We start from the raw sequence: 14415 nt of genomic DNA, 5'->3' as shown, positions 1-14415 counted from the left end.
ACTCTGTGCACCCAACGCCGGGCTCCCACGGATGTGACATCCGCAAGCAACAGTGAAATATCATCAGCATCATGGCGAGGCTTAAATCTTTACCGAGTCTCCATTTTTCTTTCTTTAAACGCTTACAGAATAAATGGAATTTATAATCAGAAACCATAAAATCTCTGATTTATGGTTCATCTTGATGACAATATTTAATAACTCGTGTATATTTTATTACATCTTTTTAATGCCCTGTTGTGGAATTTTACTTAGGCATTTCGCCCTCTATATCAACCTGTCGCAGCACAGATGGGGCTGACTTTCTGCTGTGGGCTGCGGATGGAGCCAGGCTGGGCTGTGCCCAGGGCTGCCGTCAGTCCTTCCAAGCGGGCTCCGAAAGCAGACCTGGATGGCCAGACGTGGTCTGGCTTCTTCCAAAAGCTGCTCTCTGGATTGCAGAGCTGATGTTTTTCCCTGCCCAGGCAGCTCCCTTCCAGCATCCCCAGCCAAGTTCCAGCGCAGGTGGGAAGAGAAATTCAACTCTAGGTCCTCTCTTCTCTCCTAAAGGACTTTTTGCTTGGAAACTGGTGTCTATTTAGGTTATTGCTTCCCCAGCTCAAGTGCATTCTCCTCTGGAGAGCAATCCCTACCCTTTCTGGGACCATTAGAGTAAATTAGCTGATGCATCCTATCAGCCCGCAGCCTGCTGCACCCGAGGTACTGATCCTGCTCTCAGCGCCTGCGTGCAGAGGGGAGCTCATCAGCGCCGTAGCCACATTCTGGCTCTGTCAAACAGCAGCAGCTCCCTCCCTCCCTCCCTCCCTCCCAGCTGGCTTTTACAACCCATTTTCCTCCTGAGCACAGTCCAGAGGGTAGATTTTCTCTCTCCTCGAGATGCAAGGTTCCCAGCCACAGCGTGAGCGAGCGGGAGGTGATGGGATGGGGTTGGAGTTAAGGTCAGGGGCCTGGGGAAGAGTTGGGGGTCCCATGAGCACGTTGGTAGGTTCCTCAAGGAGGAGGAAAGGGTGGAAAGCAGCCAGGGAGGGAGGAAAAAGCAGCCTGGCCACACACTGCATCATCCCAGCTCAGTGGTTTCCCCATCCCCATGTTAACAGGAGCACTGTGCTGCACGCAGCGGGTGCTGGCTCCGTGTTTTTGGGTGCTGCAGCATCAGGCTCATCACGTTCGGGCGCAGCACTGTTGGGTGCTTCATGTCAGGGCTACAAATGAGGACGGGGCTGTCCCACTTGAACCCTGATGCCTTCTTTTGATGATGGCCAGAAAATGTAAGCCTCGTTCATGACGTTATGACAGCCTTTTTGGACCGCAGACAACTCGCAGGGCTGGATGAAATGTTTGCACTGGGAAATCAGCCACCTCCACACGGGTTTTTGTTCCCTTGAAAAGCATTTGCAGAGTTTTCGTCTGCGCATTTCGTCTCCTCTGGTAGGAGGCAGGAATCATCCTGGGAATTGTCTTCCCCGTGGTGATTCAGCTGTCTGCTTCTGCTCCTGCCTTGCTCTGCTAGGAGATGGAAATGGCAGGGGTGAGAACGGCTCCGAAGAGCTGCCGCCGAGAGAGCACCCCCTGCCCTGCCGGGATGACTTCAGGCTGGAGGGCCTGGGTGCTGCTGGTCAGCCCTAAATAAAATCATGCCCTAGAGCAGCTGAGGGCCCACGGTCTCAGATCTCAGCATTTTGGAGGATTTTTTACCAGCCCCAGCTGTAAAACCATCACCCTGCCCTTCCCTTCCCTCCCGCGTGTGCTATTTTTGTGCCGACCACGAGCAGTCGATGAGGAGCGCGCACCAGAACCGTGCTGCTGCCCAGGAGGAGCGGGATGACTCCTGCACAGATCTGAGCAAAAGAAAAAAAAATCATTGGCAGGGTAAAACTCCCTTCCTGACAGTTTAGAGAGGAGCCGGTGAGGTGACTTGATGGGCACTGCGATGCCGGCTGCCTGGGTCTGACTCTAAATTAAAGTCTAGCAAAGGAGAGGCCTCCTGAGGAGGTGGGAAGTGAGCGCAGCCTATAAATACCTTCCAGGAGAGGTTGGAAATGAAGAAAGGGAATTATTCATGGTCTCGGAAGGTGGTAGGACAAGGAGAGATGGCCGGGGGCTGAGGAAGGGAGAGATTTTCTGCCTGGCCATTAAGAAAGTTCCCTGCAGCCGAGCATTGGGCAGCAGGAGACTCCCCGGGGAGGGAGCCCCGGCGCCGACAGCAGCGCGGAGGACGAGGCATTGATGGGGGAGACGAAGGGAGAGATCTTTAGAAAATGCACGAGGTCAACCTGCTGACCCAAGCCGGCTCTCTCCCGGCCCCACGGTCCGCCCGGTGCCTTGATAAATTCCACTTAGGCTACTTCACTGCGGGCACTTGATAGCGCAACTTAATGGCTAGGAAGTCTCTTCACTTGGCTGCCCCCCTCCAGACGAGGATGCTGGCTGTGATCCGTGGGCTTAAGCAACAATTCCCCGCCTGCGTGGCGACGCTGCCTTTTTTATTAGCTTCCCTCTCAGAGTCCGGACCCTGGAGGTCCTGGCTCCTCTTTAGCACCGATTCGCCTCCTGACCTCGCTCCGGCCCCGGCCATGTGCAGATCTGCAGAAGCTGCCTTCAGGAGCACATCCTCAGTGCTTTGCAGCCCCGCAGCCCCTCTGGCAGGGAGCTCGAGTCCCCTCCTAAAGGTGCAGAGCATGCTGCTGGCAGCAGATGTGCCAGCAGCCCCCCCTTTTTATTACTGCGGGTCTCGCAGGTCTCATCAGTGCCGATGTTTTTCCGTAATGCTCCTGGAGTCGTGTGATTGCGCAGGAATCTTGGCTCCCATTTAGGAGCAGTTTTGACATGTCACAGTTGCAGGGAAAAAAAAAAAAAAGAAGCACAGAGACACTGCTGGAACGTGTAGGTTAATAAAACCAGCCCGTCTTTATCACAACCTTTTTTATTTAAGATGTCAAAATGAAGGTCTGGGGGGGTCTGACGTGGGGTGGTGGAGCTGTGAGGGGTGCAGGGCTGCGGTGGCCAAGGGGCAGTGCTGAGCTGTGGTGCTGGGAATGAGCTGGGGAGCTCTGAGTGCTCATCCCTGGAGGGAACTAAGCCAGGTGGGATGCTTTGATTTAAGGAAATGAGCAGCAGGCAAGGGAAGGATGGCATTTGAAGCAGTGCTGAGGTCGGATGGCTGTGTCCCCACACTGGGGGTGAGTGGGTGCTGGCCGCATCCTGCTGAGCCAGCCCTGGGGAGCCTCCTGTGAGCAGCGTGGAAATGCCCCAGGAATCCGTGTTGCTTTTCAGAGGCTGTTACAGGGAGTTGTTAGCAGGCTACTGCACAGCGCAGGAGCTGTCGCTGTCGGCTGCTTTTTGTTAATGTGATCTGAAGGGTCCCCTTGCGATCGCATCTGGAGCGCTCCCTTCCTCTGTCTGCAGAGGCAAATTGCGACGGGCAAGCGCCCGGTGCTTTGGGGGGGTTTGAGGTCCAAATAAGAGGCCAGAGCCCACGAGGTTTCCCCACCCAACATCCATATTTCCACCTGGGCAGTGGAGGAATGCCCACGTGGTGGTTCCCCGTGCATCCTTTCATTTTGTCCTTTGCCAGCTCCTGAAATTGCATCGCTGCGTGCCGAGTCAGCGTGGAGAAAGCCATCTCTCCACCCCTGGCTAGGAATTTTCCATCTAAGCAAGTTTCCCGTCAAAAAGAGCCTTCACTGCAAAAAACATGCCGTTTCCTGGGACCATTTCAGTTTTTCCAGAGCAATTGCTTTTCCCTTGGGAAAATCTGATGGCAGGCTGATGGCAGGAGGGTGCAGCAGGGGAGACCTGCAGGGCAGGAACCCCTGCAGCTTGTGGCCTCGTGTCCCACCTAAAGGGAGTTTGGGAAACCCAGGGGACTTCTCCAGGAGCCAGGAGCCAGCTGAAATGCCCTTCTAGGTTCAGATGTAATGGCACTTCCAAGGGGGAGGGAATCTATTCTGTGGAAATTTGGCTTTTTGGGAATTTCATACTGAGACGGGGAAGTTAGGGGAATTTTTTTTTCATTAAAAGCACACACACACAGATATATATATTTGAGTTTCAGTGGATTTCCATTTTCTAGTCAGCTCTCTGTGTGATGCCGTTTCTGCAGCAGTGTATGACTTTTTTTCCCCTCAGGAAATTTTCTAATATCAATTTAATTTTGACTCTCACAACTGCATCTATTCCACGGGGAACATATTCTATGGCCTCACCAAGAAAGTGTTTCCTCTTAGCCGCGAGTTCATTTTCCAGTTTAAAAACATCATCCAGTCATTTCTAATGAAAGATATAATCAACTTTCAGGCTTCATGGCTTAGCTGAGCCCCTAATGGAGGTGGGGGAACCATTCCTGCAGGAGCTCAGCCCATATTTCCCACGGCAGGCGTGCTCACACCCGGCAAAGGAGCACTGGGTGAAATTGTTTCCAGAGAGACTGATGCCCGTGCAGGGGCTTTGGGCCCATGGGGTAAAATTCAGGAGCTGTTCCCTTGGTTTCTGGTCTCCCAGCCTGCAGGATTTGCCCTCCTGCAGCCCCAAGCAGAGGGTTTGGGGCATTGCTGCATCCCAGCCCAGCTCCCAAAGCCCTTGGGGCAACTGGGACCTGGTGCTCTGCTTTGCTGGGGCTGCATGACTTCTGCAGGTAATAATTTGGCCAAGTTTTATTCTTTCTGTAGAAGCAACGAGAAAGAAGGAAACCCCCAGAAAGCCTCATTTGTGTCCCATCTGACTGTATTTCCATGCCCACATACCTGCTCTGCGTAAATGCTGTTGGATAAATGCAGAATGGGCTCGGGTCATTCGGAGACCTCACTGAATTACTCCATGGAGGCTGCACCCCACATCCCCTCCTGTGCCCAAATCTTCCCAGCACTGCCCGGGGAGCAAGCAGGAATACAAATACAAATAGCAGCAGGTGAGGGAGATCAGATGGCGATACCAGCAGGGGAGCTGGGAGCCGCATCAGGTGCGTCTGCCCAGCTGGGGCTGCGCTGAGGATGTGAGCCGGGGTGGTTTTAAATGAGCTCGTGCGGCACTGGAGGTCCAGACGTGACCTGAGAGCTGGTGGGAATTAATGATCTGAATATTTACCCAGCCTCACAGCTCCCAGCCCACCCATCGCATCATCCCAGGGAGCCGTACGGCCAGAAAAATGTCTCAGGGACCTCAGTGAGCTCTGATTTTAGGGAGTGAGAAAGGCACAAAAGCTCCAAATCCTCCTCCCCCGCAAAAAGACCTGGATGAGATAACAGGAATTTCTAATTTAAACATTTGGGTACAAATTACCTGACAATCCAGAGAGGCATCTTGAGCCGGCACTCGAGTTTTTCACTCAGAAAATATCGAGGTGTCTCGATCTGACAATCTCACAACTTGCCTATAAAGCTTCTGAAGTGAAAAATTAATCCAAAGTAACCTCTCTTTCTGCTCTGCAGAAGCAGATTGGCTTTTGATGAACGCTTGTGCCTCCTCGCTGGGTCCCAGGCAGCCAAGCCCAGCTCTTCCCTTGCCGGGTCTGGCTCCGTGGAGGGTTGGCATCCCCTTGGTTGGTCCCAGCACGAGCCGTAAGGGTCTGGACCTGCAGCCTGGACTCCTCTACCTGCAGCATTCCCACTCCCAGCTCCTCTCCTCTTGCTGCCCCCGTCAGTCCGGGTCTGTCCTTCCTCCTGTCGGCGCTCGGATGCCTTTCCTGCTGCCTTTTATCCCTCTGAATCTAGCTTATAGGATTAGGCACAAAATGGAGGGTTGTAGTGTATAATAGTGGGGATGTAATTACCTTACAAATGGAGTGTAATTACCCCGTGGTAATGCTTTTGAATAACTTCATCACCACCCGCCAGTCCTTACAGCTGGAATTTCTCTCCATTTCGGCGTTAAGGTTGCCGACTTCTCCACAATTGTGTCTTTGGCTCGCCGGCCACCACGTCCGTGTGGTTTTAGCATTCAGTGGCACCACTGATATCGCACTTACACTCTAATTAACGTGCAGCCGTGGAGCTGGCCTCCGAGTTATACGTGTGTGGTGGAAATTACAGGTGTGGAAACTGCAGCTGCTGTGTAATCATCCCGTAATTGCACCCGTCGTGCTGCTAGTGCCTTACCCAGCTCGAGTCTGGGTGCAACTTTGCGTGGGTCCCTTGGCATCGGTGGGAGAAGACGTGGAGGGAGAGAGCTGCAGGAGCTTCTCCTATTGATGGAAGACAAGGACCTGTCTTTTGCTCTCATCGGTGGGATTTTTCCATTTTTTTCCCAAACCCACACCTGGTGAATTCACGGTGCCCCCGAGCAAAGCCACCTCTTTTCCCTTGGGTGCTTTTCCATGGGTGACAACCCCGCTGTCCCTCCCCTGGTGAGAGGGGTCCCACACACCAAACCCGTGCTTGACGAGCAACCTGAAGCTAATTGCCAGCCCTATCACACACCTCGCTCTCCCTGTGCCCCGTTACAACACGCAAAGCTGTTTTCCTGCCTTTTGGAGCTGGTTGAGACATACAGATGACGAGCGCTGTAACATAATGCATTTTTATTATTATTAAGCTCCCAGTGCCTCTTTCCCTGTCAGCATAATAGGGCTAATGAAATGTACCTACTGCTCACGGGAGCTGGGAGGACAATTTGGGCCGGTTCTCCGCAGCATTTGGAGCGCTGCTGGTTATTTATTCCGGCCGTGCTCTGCTCGGTGCTGCGCTCCTGGAGCCTGTCTCCCCCCGGCGGGGGCAGGATGCGGCCCCCGACACCGTGCGGGTGCCAGGCATCCATCCTGCCACCGCCAGCACTGCCAGCTGGCCTCGGCACCATCTCCGCTCCAGGACAGTGGGCCAGGGTCCTCCCTGGTGCACCATCATTGGCTTTAACGAGGCTCCACCAGGGAAGGATTTGGCCTGCTCCGGTTGCGAGCTGCCTGCTGCTGCCAGCTGGAAGGCACAGCGGGTGCCGGAGAGGGGTCTGACGGCCCTGCTCGGTGTGGGATGGGGGGGCCCCGAGTCTCGTCTGGTCTTAGGGCACCAGCAGGCACCAACTGGGTGGGAAGAGCAGTGTGGTCCTTGTTGGGCATCCCCCGTCTCGCAATCTGCTGGGCTTTGCCTCCCTGCCCTCTCCCCTGGCTGCCTGGAGGCGTGGAGGGAGAAAACCCATGAGCGAGGGGAAAAATGGGCAGTGGAGGGGGAAAACGGGCAGTGGATCCTTAAATGCCATGAGGGCTGATTCAAAGCTTCTGTGATCTGATCGGGCCCTCTGGATTTGACCCAATTCACACACTCTGTGGCTGTAATTGGCACTGGGGATGTGCGCTGAGAAGCCAAGCCTTGTTGCCCTGTGCCAAAGTTACCCGCCGACATCACGGGGCTCCCCAAAACACCTTGTCTTGTTTCTCATGGCCCAATTACTTGGTTTGTAGCCTGGGTGCCCTCAGGACCTCACAGTGCCCCCCACCAGCACCGTGACGAATGCCTGTGTACCACAGCATCCCCATGCAGGGCGATTTTGGGTTCAAGTGCCCGGAGATGGCAGCTTACTGGGGAGATAACACCGCTGACGTGCTGGAAGTGGAGGAAAAGTTTGTGCGCTGGCAGATCTGGGGCAGGATTTAAGGGCTGTCTGAAGCGAGGCACATCCAGGACTGCAGCCCTTGGCTTTCATCCTCCTCCCCGTAGGCATCTGTGAACCCTTCTCCTCTAAAGCTGCTCTCCCATTTTAATATTCCCTGCGGTGCTTTAGAGCTCGCTCAGGGCTATTTTTTGGGGGGAGGTATATTTATAATTCAGTCGAAATGCAACAACGTTGTGGGTGATGGAGTGAGGTGGTGGGGTGCAGGTACAGGGGGACGTGTTGGGGCCACGGGGTTTCATCCCCCGTGGAGCTGTCACCCTGCTGCTGTCACCGGTCCCTTTGCACCCACGCTGGCACCTCGGGGGTGAGCTGAGGACAGGGGCACGAGGAGCAGCGGGGTGGGAGAGAACAGGGATGTGCTACAGCACAAACCCTCAGGAGCCGATAACTTGTGGGGAAGGCTTTGCCAGGAGGGAAAAAAAAAAAAAAGGGAAAAAAAACTGTAAATTCGCTTTGTTTTGATATTCCAGTACTCCTTCTCGGGTGCTGTACGTGCTAATGTGTACGATATCGGAACAAAGTCTTCAGATGGCTCCTAACAGTTTGTGCCTCGCCTGCTCTGTGGAAATGTTGACGCCGAAGCAGAAGCGTGGTGCTGGGCGCCTGCTCCTCCCGGGGGAGGAAAAGTGCCCCCGTGTCAGCCCCCAGCCCGGCTCTGCCTCCGTGCCTGCGTGCCTCAGCTAAGACTGAGCCGAGGCTCTTAGGCCTCCCTTCCCAGCGAAATGAGCAGCAAATCAATGCAGGCCTAATAAAAGATGATTGGAAATTGCTAATAGGAGCGTGGGAGGGCAGCCCTGCCTCCCGGAGCCAAGATGAGTATGGATTTTCTCGTGCCAGGGACTGTAAACACTTCTCCAGCTCCCCGGGGAGCCCCGGATGCTCACCCTCTCCCTGTGCCCTCGTCGTTCTGCGTCCACAGAGGGAGCCCAGTAATGGCAATTAGCTGGATTAATTAGCCAGCTCCTTTCTGAGGCTGCCTGCTCTCTGCAGGTGGCTCAGTTGGTCTGGGACGGGTGGTGTGGATGGGGGCAAAGCCTGCAAGATCTGCTCTGCTCCTCGCCAGCACTCAGCCCCCGTCCTACACATGTGGCCTGGAGGGGCTGGGGGTGAATTAAAAGGGGGCAGAGGCTGGGAGGCTTCAACCTCTGCTCCCGATGGCTGCTCACACTTTATTTATGGACCCAGACCTCCACCACTCCTCTGCCGTCTGCAGCTCCGTGCCAGCACCCAGCGTCCCAGCTCCCCGCAGCCCCCCGATCCCAATAACTCTGCTCCGTGCTCTGCTGGGGGGGTGATGGATGAGATCCGAGGTGTTTGATTCATACGAGCTGTGCTCACCTTGCAGAAGGGGCTGTCACAGAAATAATAAACCTGCTCGGTGTAATGCCCGGAGAGGCCGTCGGATGGGCAGAGGGACCGGCGTAGATCCTCTTCGTTGTGGTTCCAAGGAAAGAGTGCTTTGGAGAAAGACTGATTATGGGCTGCAGGACGGCTGCACAGACTGTAAATAATCATTTGAGCCGTGTCTGCAGTGGGAGCAGGGTCCTGTCACCCTCCGCGTGGTGCTGATGCTCTGATAGGGACAAACGCTGACCCACAGTCCCTGGGGTCTAAGGGGATGCTGCGAGGAGCAGGGGGTTGGCAGGGAGTGGTGAAGTGACTGCCCCTTGTCACCCAGGGGGAAAGGTGGCACGGTCTGGGTGCTGTGGCACGCCAGCTATCACGCCTGTGCTGGCTGCATCAGCACCTGTTTCATTCAGGAGATGCAAAACCCTGCAGGGCGCTGCATAGTGTGTGTAGTCCATTGCTTGGTCCATCAGGAGCTGCCTCACATCACAGCATCGCCCTTCCTTTAGCCAAAGGCAGCTTTCAGGATGCTTTTTCTTTTGGAGGAAGGTGTCCGGGTGCTCAGGACACGGAGCTTTGAGGTTCGATGCCCAAAGCCTCGCTGGCACCTCTGCGGCTGGCAGCAGCCCGTGCACACACACACAGCACCACGGCAAAAAGTATTAACGGGGGGGAGAAGTTAACCACATTTATTTAACTGCAAAAAAAGGTTGTTTTTATATGCCTTTATTGGAATATAAAGACAGCTTTTATAACCTTTTAAAGGGACATAAAAGCAGCTCGGAGACTGGAAAGCTCACACCAATTTAAAACAGACGGAGCGGGAAGGGAGGAGGGCAAAGATCTGCAGCGTCCTGGGGTCAGGAGTGACCGGCGGGGGGATGCTGCTCAGGATGGGCTCAGCTCCAAGCCGGCTGCAGCACTGACAGGCTCTGGGCAGCTCTGGAGCCTTCACTGCTGTTTGCAGCCCTGTCTCTGGGCTTTGCTGTGTGTTCCTCTTCTCGGCAGCTGCAGAGCCAGCGTCTCAGACCTCTGTAGGGAGGGGAGGTGTCACACGTAATGAGCTAACCCCTTTATTTCATTGCCCTCCCCAGACCACTGTGAATAAATCCTGCTTTGCCTTTGTTCCTCCTGGAACGAGGGAGGAGCGGCTCGGTAAAGGTTTGGGGCTGGAGCAACTCTGCAAACTGCATGTAAGCTCTCCAGTGGGGTTCGAGCCCAGACCCTATTTCTACAAGGCAGCAAGGGCTGCAGCAATGTGGATGTATTTGGGGTGTGTTTGCAGAGCTCTGGGGATGTGAGATAGCAGCGAGGACCAGGAGGGACCTGGGCAGCCAGCGTGGGACCCCCTGGAGGCTGGGCTTGCACCTCCTGTCATTGCCCCGCTGCCCTGAGCTTTTGGGGTCAGTGCAGGGCGCATGCTGCAAGGGAGCCGGGTGCGCTCCACCCGCCGGGGCAGCCGTGCCTTGGTGTCTTCATCCCTTCCATGTTCACACAGCGGGCGAGCTGCTGCGACATTAAAAGCAGAGAGTGACCTTTCCACCGGCCTCCAGAGGAGGGGAGAGCTGAGCCCCTGCCTGCAGCAAGGCAGGCGTTGAATATGGATGGGTCGTGATCCTCCGTGAGCCCCGCGCCAGCTCCCAAATAATGGGCTTCCAGAGGTAATGCTGGATGGCCGCAAAGGGGACGGCAACAGCAGCAGCAGCTGCTTCTAATTTTTCTTCGTGGGGAGGGAGGTGGTGCTGAGAGCACCCCGCATTGTCTGCACATATTTTTCATCATTATAGGCAGAAATGCCAGAGCGGTGACAGATATTAATGCAGTTCGCTCCGGGAGAAAATCTTCTTTCCATCAGACTCCATGTGCAGCAAGAGGGCAGTGCCATTTGCAACCCTAGGGAGGATGTGTTTGAAAGGTGATGCGTTTTTTACCCGGGAAGTTTTATTCCAAGACGGAGCTCGGGTTGCAGAAAGGCCACCTGGAAGCATCACGCGTGGGGCCGCAGGACTGCTCCGTGCCCGTGCCGGGGACCCAAACGAAAGTGAATTGGTAGCAGTGCTGGGAAGTAATTGGGATTTGGTGTGAGGCAAATTGCCCTCCCAGAGCTCCCCATGAGACAGCAGTGGCTACACGTGAACACGGGGGGGTCACTATCCCCTGCACGGTGGTTTTGGTGACCTGGGGTGCCAGCCACCCAAGCACGCAGCGATGCCGTGGTGCCAGCTCCCAGCCATGAGGTTTGTGGAGTTACTCTACACAGGGCTGCACTTCCTTGCACCCCTCAGCCTCCTTTTATTTGCTTATCCCACTAAATATTCATCAGTAACATTTAAGACAAAGGAAAGAGATAATTACAAGGGGAGAGTTTTTTTGCAGTATTAAAGGTTAACAGAATTCTTGGCATTTGTGCCTTGTCGATCTCCATGTAATTATGCTCATTTCCCAGAATTCAGAGGCGACTGTGCCTGTTAACGCTCAAAGATGGTACCCCGGGAATTAAATTTATGAGATCATTTCTCAAAATCTTCAGATTCAAACCAAGCGTCTTGCTTAATGGCATGACTATTATTAATATTATTCTTGGATGCGCAGCGCCGCGAGGGTCAGAGGACCAGTGGCACAACTAAAATTGATGCACGCAGGCAGCACCGTGCCCGGCTTTTGTTCCCGAGGAGCGAGCAATTTGGCAATCTCGGCGCTTGTGAAACGAGACTTTGTCACTTGGGGTTGGCAGGAACTGGGAGAGTTTGATTTTCAGAGATGCCCAAAGCCTGGCAGGAGGCTGGGCTTGCAATGAGGGCTGCTGGGTGCTCAGTGCTTTGCCAAGAGGGACTGGAGGGGCTCTGCTGTTAGTGTCTGTTTTTTGGAAAAGCCTTGGCCTAAATCAAGAAATCTGCTCAGCTCCTGGTGCCTGCTTGCCCTGGTTTGTGCACACCGAGCAGTTTCCTGGTAGGAAAGGGCTGGTGGGAGTTGGCTTGGCTGGGGAAACGAGGAGGGGAGGTGGGTTAAGATTTCCCCTCCTGCTCTCCCCAGGGATTTGGTGGCACCCAGCGGGGCTGGGGGTGCTCAGCTCCCTGCTTCTTGGTTGTCCCTGCTGCCACCTCTCCCAGCTGACCCTGCTGAGGGTGCCTGGGCTCTGGTCCCCATAGCCCCAAGCTCATGGATGGGTCTGGGCTGGAGGAGAGGCTCACGGGGAGGCGAGAGGAGGAGGAAGGTGGAGGGCTGCAAAATGCCTGGCTCCCCACAGCCTCTTTCAGCTGAGATACTCTCGTGTTTAATGAGAAAACAGCTGTTAGCCCACACAACACGCCTTATCGGTGCATGGCAGGAGGCAAACCGAGAAATTCAGGGAGGAAAGCTCATGTCTCTGCGTTGGACGTGTCCACGCTGCAGCTCCCAAATATCCTCGGTGGGAACCGAGGCATGGCTTGCTTTGCTTTCCAGCCTATTAAGCTCTCTCCCCCTCTCGCTCTTCCCATGCACGCTTACTCCTGTTAAAATGCAGAGTGGATTGAGTTGTAGAGCACTGGGTTAATGTCATACGCTTATAAAATGCTATTAGATGGCTAATGGCATGATTTTATCCGATGTCATCAGCTGTCTCTGGCACCTGATTCATTCTGATCAAATGCTGCCGTGGATGGAGCGTGAGCAGGGAGGATGCCTTCCTAAGCATTAATGCAGCCACGTAACTTCCCTACGAGGAGCAGATTTATATAAAACCAATATTGATCTGTACCAAGGACGGCCGGGATCAATCCCGGTTAATGACTTCCCCTGTGCCAACGTGGCTCGGTATCTCTGATAATTTTTGTAAGTCTCTGTATAGACGTTAAGGCTGCACGGATGGAGGTGTCACTTGGTAAATACATATGTTGTGTTGGGTGGGCTGTCGTCAGAGGCTCGGATGCTGAGAATTACGAGAAAAGAGCAATCCTGAAGGAAAAAAACAGGCCGTGGGGACCGCTGTGCGTCCCCTCCCAAGCCGCAGTGCTGCCTGGCCCATCTGCAATGCAAACCAGAGCATCCTCAAGGTTGCTGTGGTTTATCCCAAGGCGTGACAGTGATGCTGCAGGGTGTTGTGGCAGCTCGTGCTGAGGTCTTCCTCCTGCCCCAGCCACCTTCCTCTTCCTCAGGTGGTACATACGTTCTGGGTTGCCTCTTGCTGTGCTGCAGGGAGGCGAATCCTTTGCTAGGTACGGTTACTGCGAGGTCAATTAAATGCCAGTGAAATATTAACAGCATTGTTAGCGGGGACGTTACAGCAACCTGGGCTGTTTTAAACCCGGTTACTGTGGTCACTGCTGGCTTCTGATGGTGCTGCAACAGGTTGGAGATGTCTGGGCAAAAGAAAGAGCAAGGAGCAGGTGCTGGGGACAGCTTTTAGCCATCTGCAACCCAGCCTGTGCCTGCTGTGGTCTGAGTGCCCGCGGGGACACTCCTCACGTTCAGAAAAATGGCCCAGAAATGTCCCCAAATGGGCGATTTCACTGCTTGGCTCAGAAATGCCTTTGGGGTGAGAAGGGCTCAAAATGGCTCCAGCCAAGTAAGGCTCTCAATCATCCTTCCTTAATTGGGGACAGTGTTAACAAGGGGATAAATGAGTCAGGGTGGAAGCAGAGCAGGGCCCACAGCCTTTGTGCTTTGGTGAATGGTCGCAGGCACTGAGGGCTGGGGGTTATTCAGGAAAAGCTCCCCCAGAGCCATGTGTCATTCACCTGACTAATGCCAAGAGAATTACAGCACTTTTTGCAACTCTGGGCTTATTGAGGAATAATGTGCGCGATAGCACGGGTGGGGGGTTGGAAATGGTGTTTTCATTTCGAAGGAACGAGAGCGGCCGGAGCATAAATTATGTTTCTGATCATATTTGGCAATTTCAGATTAAAAATAAATTTCTGCTTTGGGGTTATAGATTGCCATCTATCAGCTTCGTGAAAAGGAAAAAAGGAATTAAAAGCAAAATCTGGCTGTACAAATTGCCTTGCTATGACCTACTTATTGGAAGTCGTTTTTTCTTTTTTTTTCTTCGAGGAATGAAATGTTTCGGTGCTGGGAGGTGTGGGATTGTATGGATTTAGGCTCGTTGGCAGGTATACAGGCAGGGGTGGTGTGTGGGGATCAATCATCCTTCCCTGCAAGCAGCTACACGTAAAATAGATGCTGGAGCGGTGCTAGGCGTTTCTGAGGAGGCTGGAGAAAACGTGACAATTGGGTTATTTCAATTGATGAGGGAATGTTGGCTGCAGCTTTGCATCTGGATGTTGGCCTCTGGGACTGCTCGGATCTGCAGATGAGGCTCCTGGGTTTGGTTCTCTGGTTTTGCTCAAAAGATGGGAGTTTGGGCAGCGTTTGCTTGAAGGCTCCTGGGCCGTGCCAAGGAAGCTGGCTCCTTGCAGCAGACACTGGCCCAGGAGGGGCAATTTTTCCCCTGGGGGCATTTTGGGCCCTATTTTACCTGAAATCAGC

The sequence above is a fragment of the Aythya marila genome (genome assembly GCF_965140915.1).
Source record: "Aythya marila genome assembly, chromosome: 23".
In the NCBI taxonomy this organism is placed as follows: domain Eukaryota; kingdom Metazoa; phylum Chordata; class Aves; order Anseriformes; family Anatidae; genus Aythya; species Aythya marila.
Note: the sequence above shows the minus strand (reverse complement) of the source record.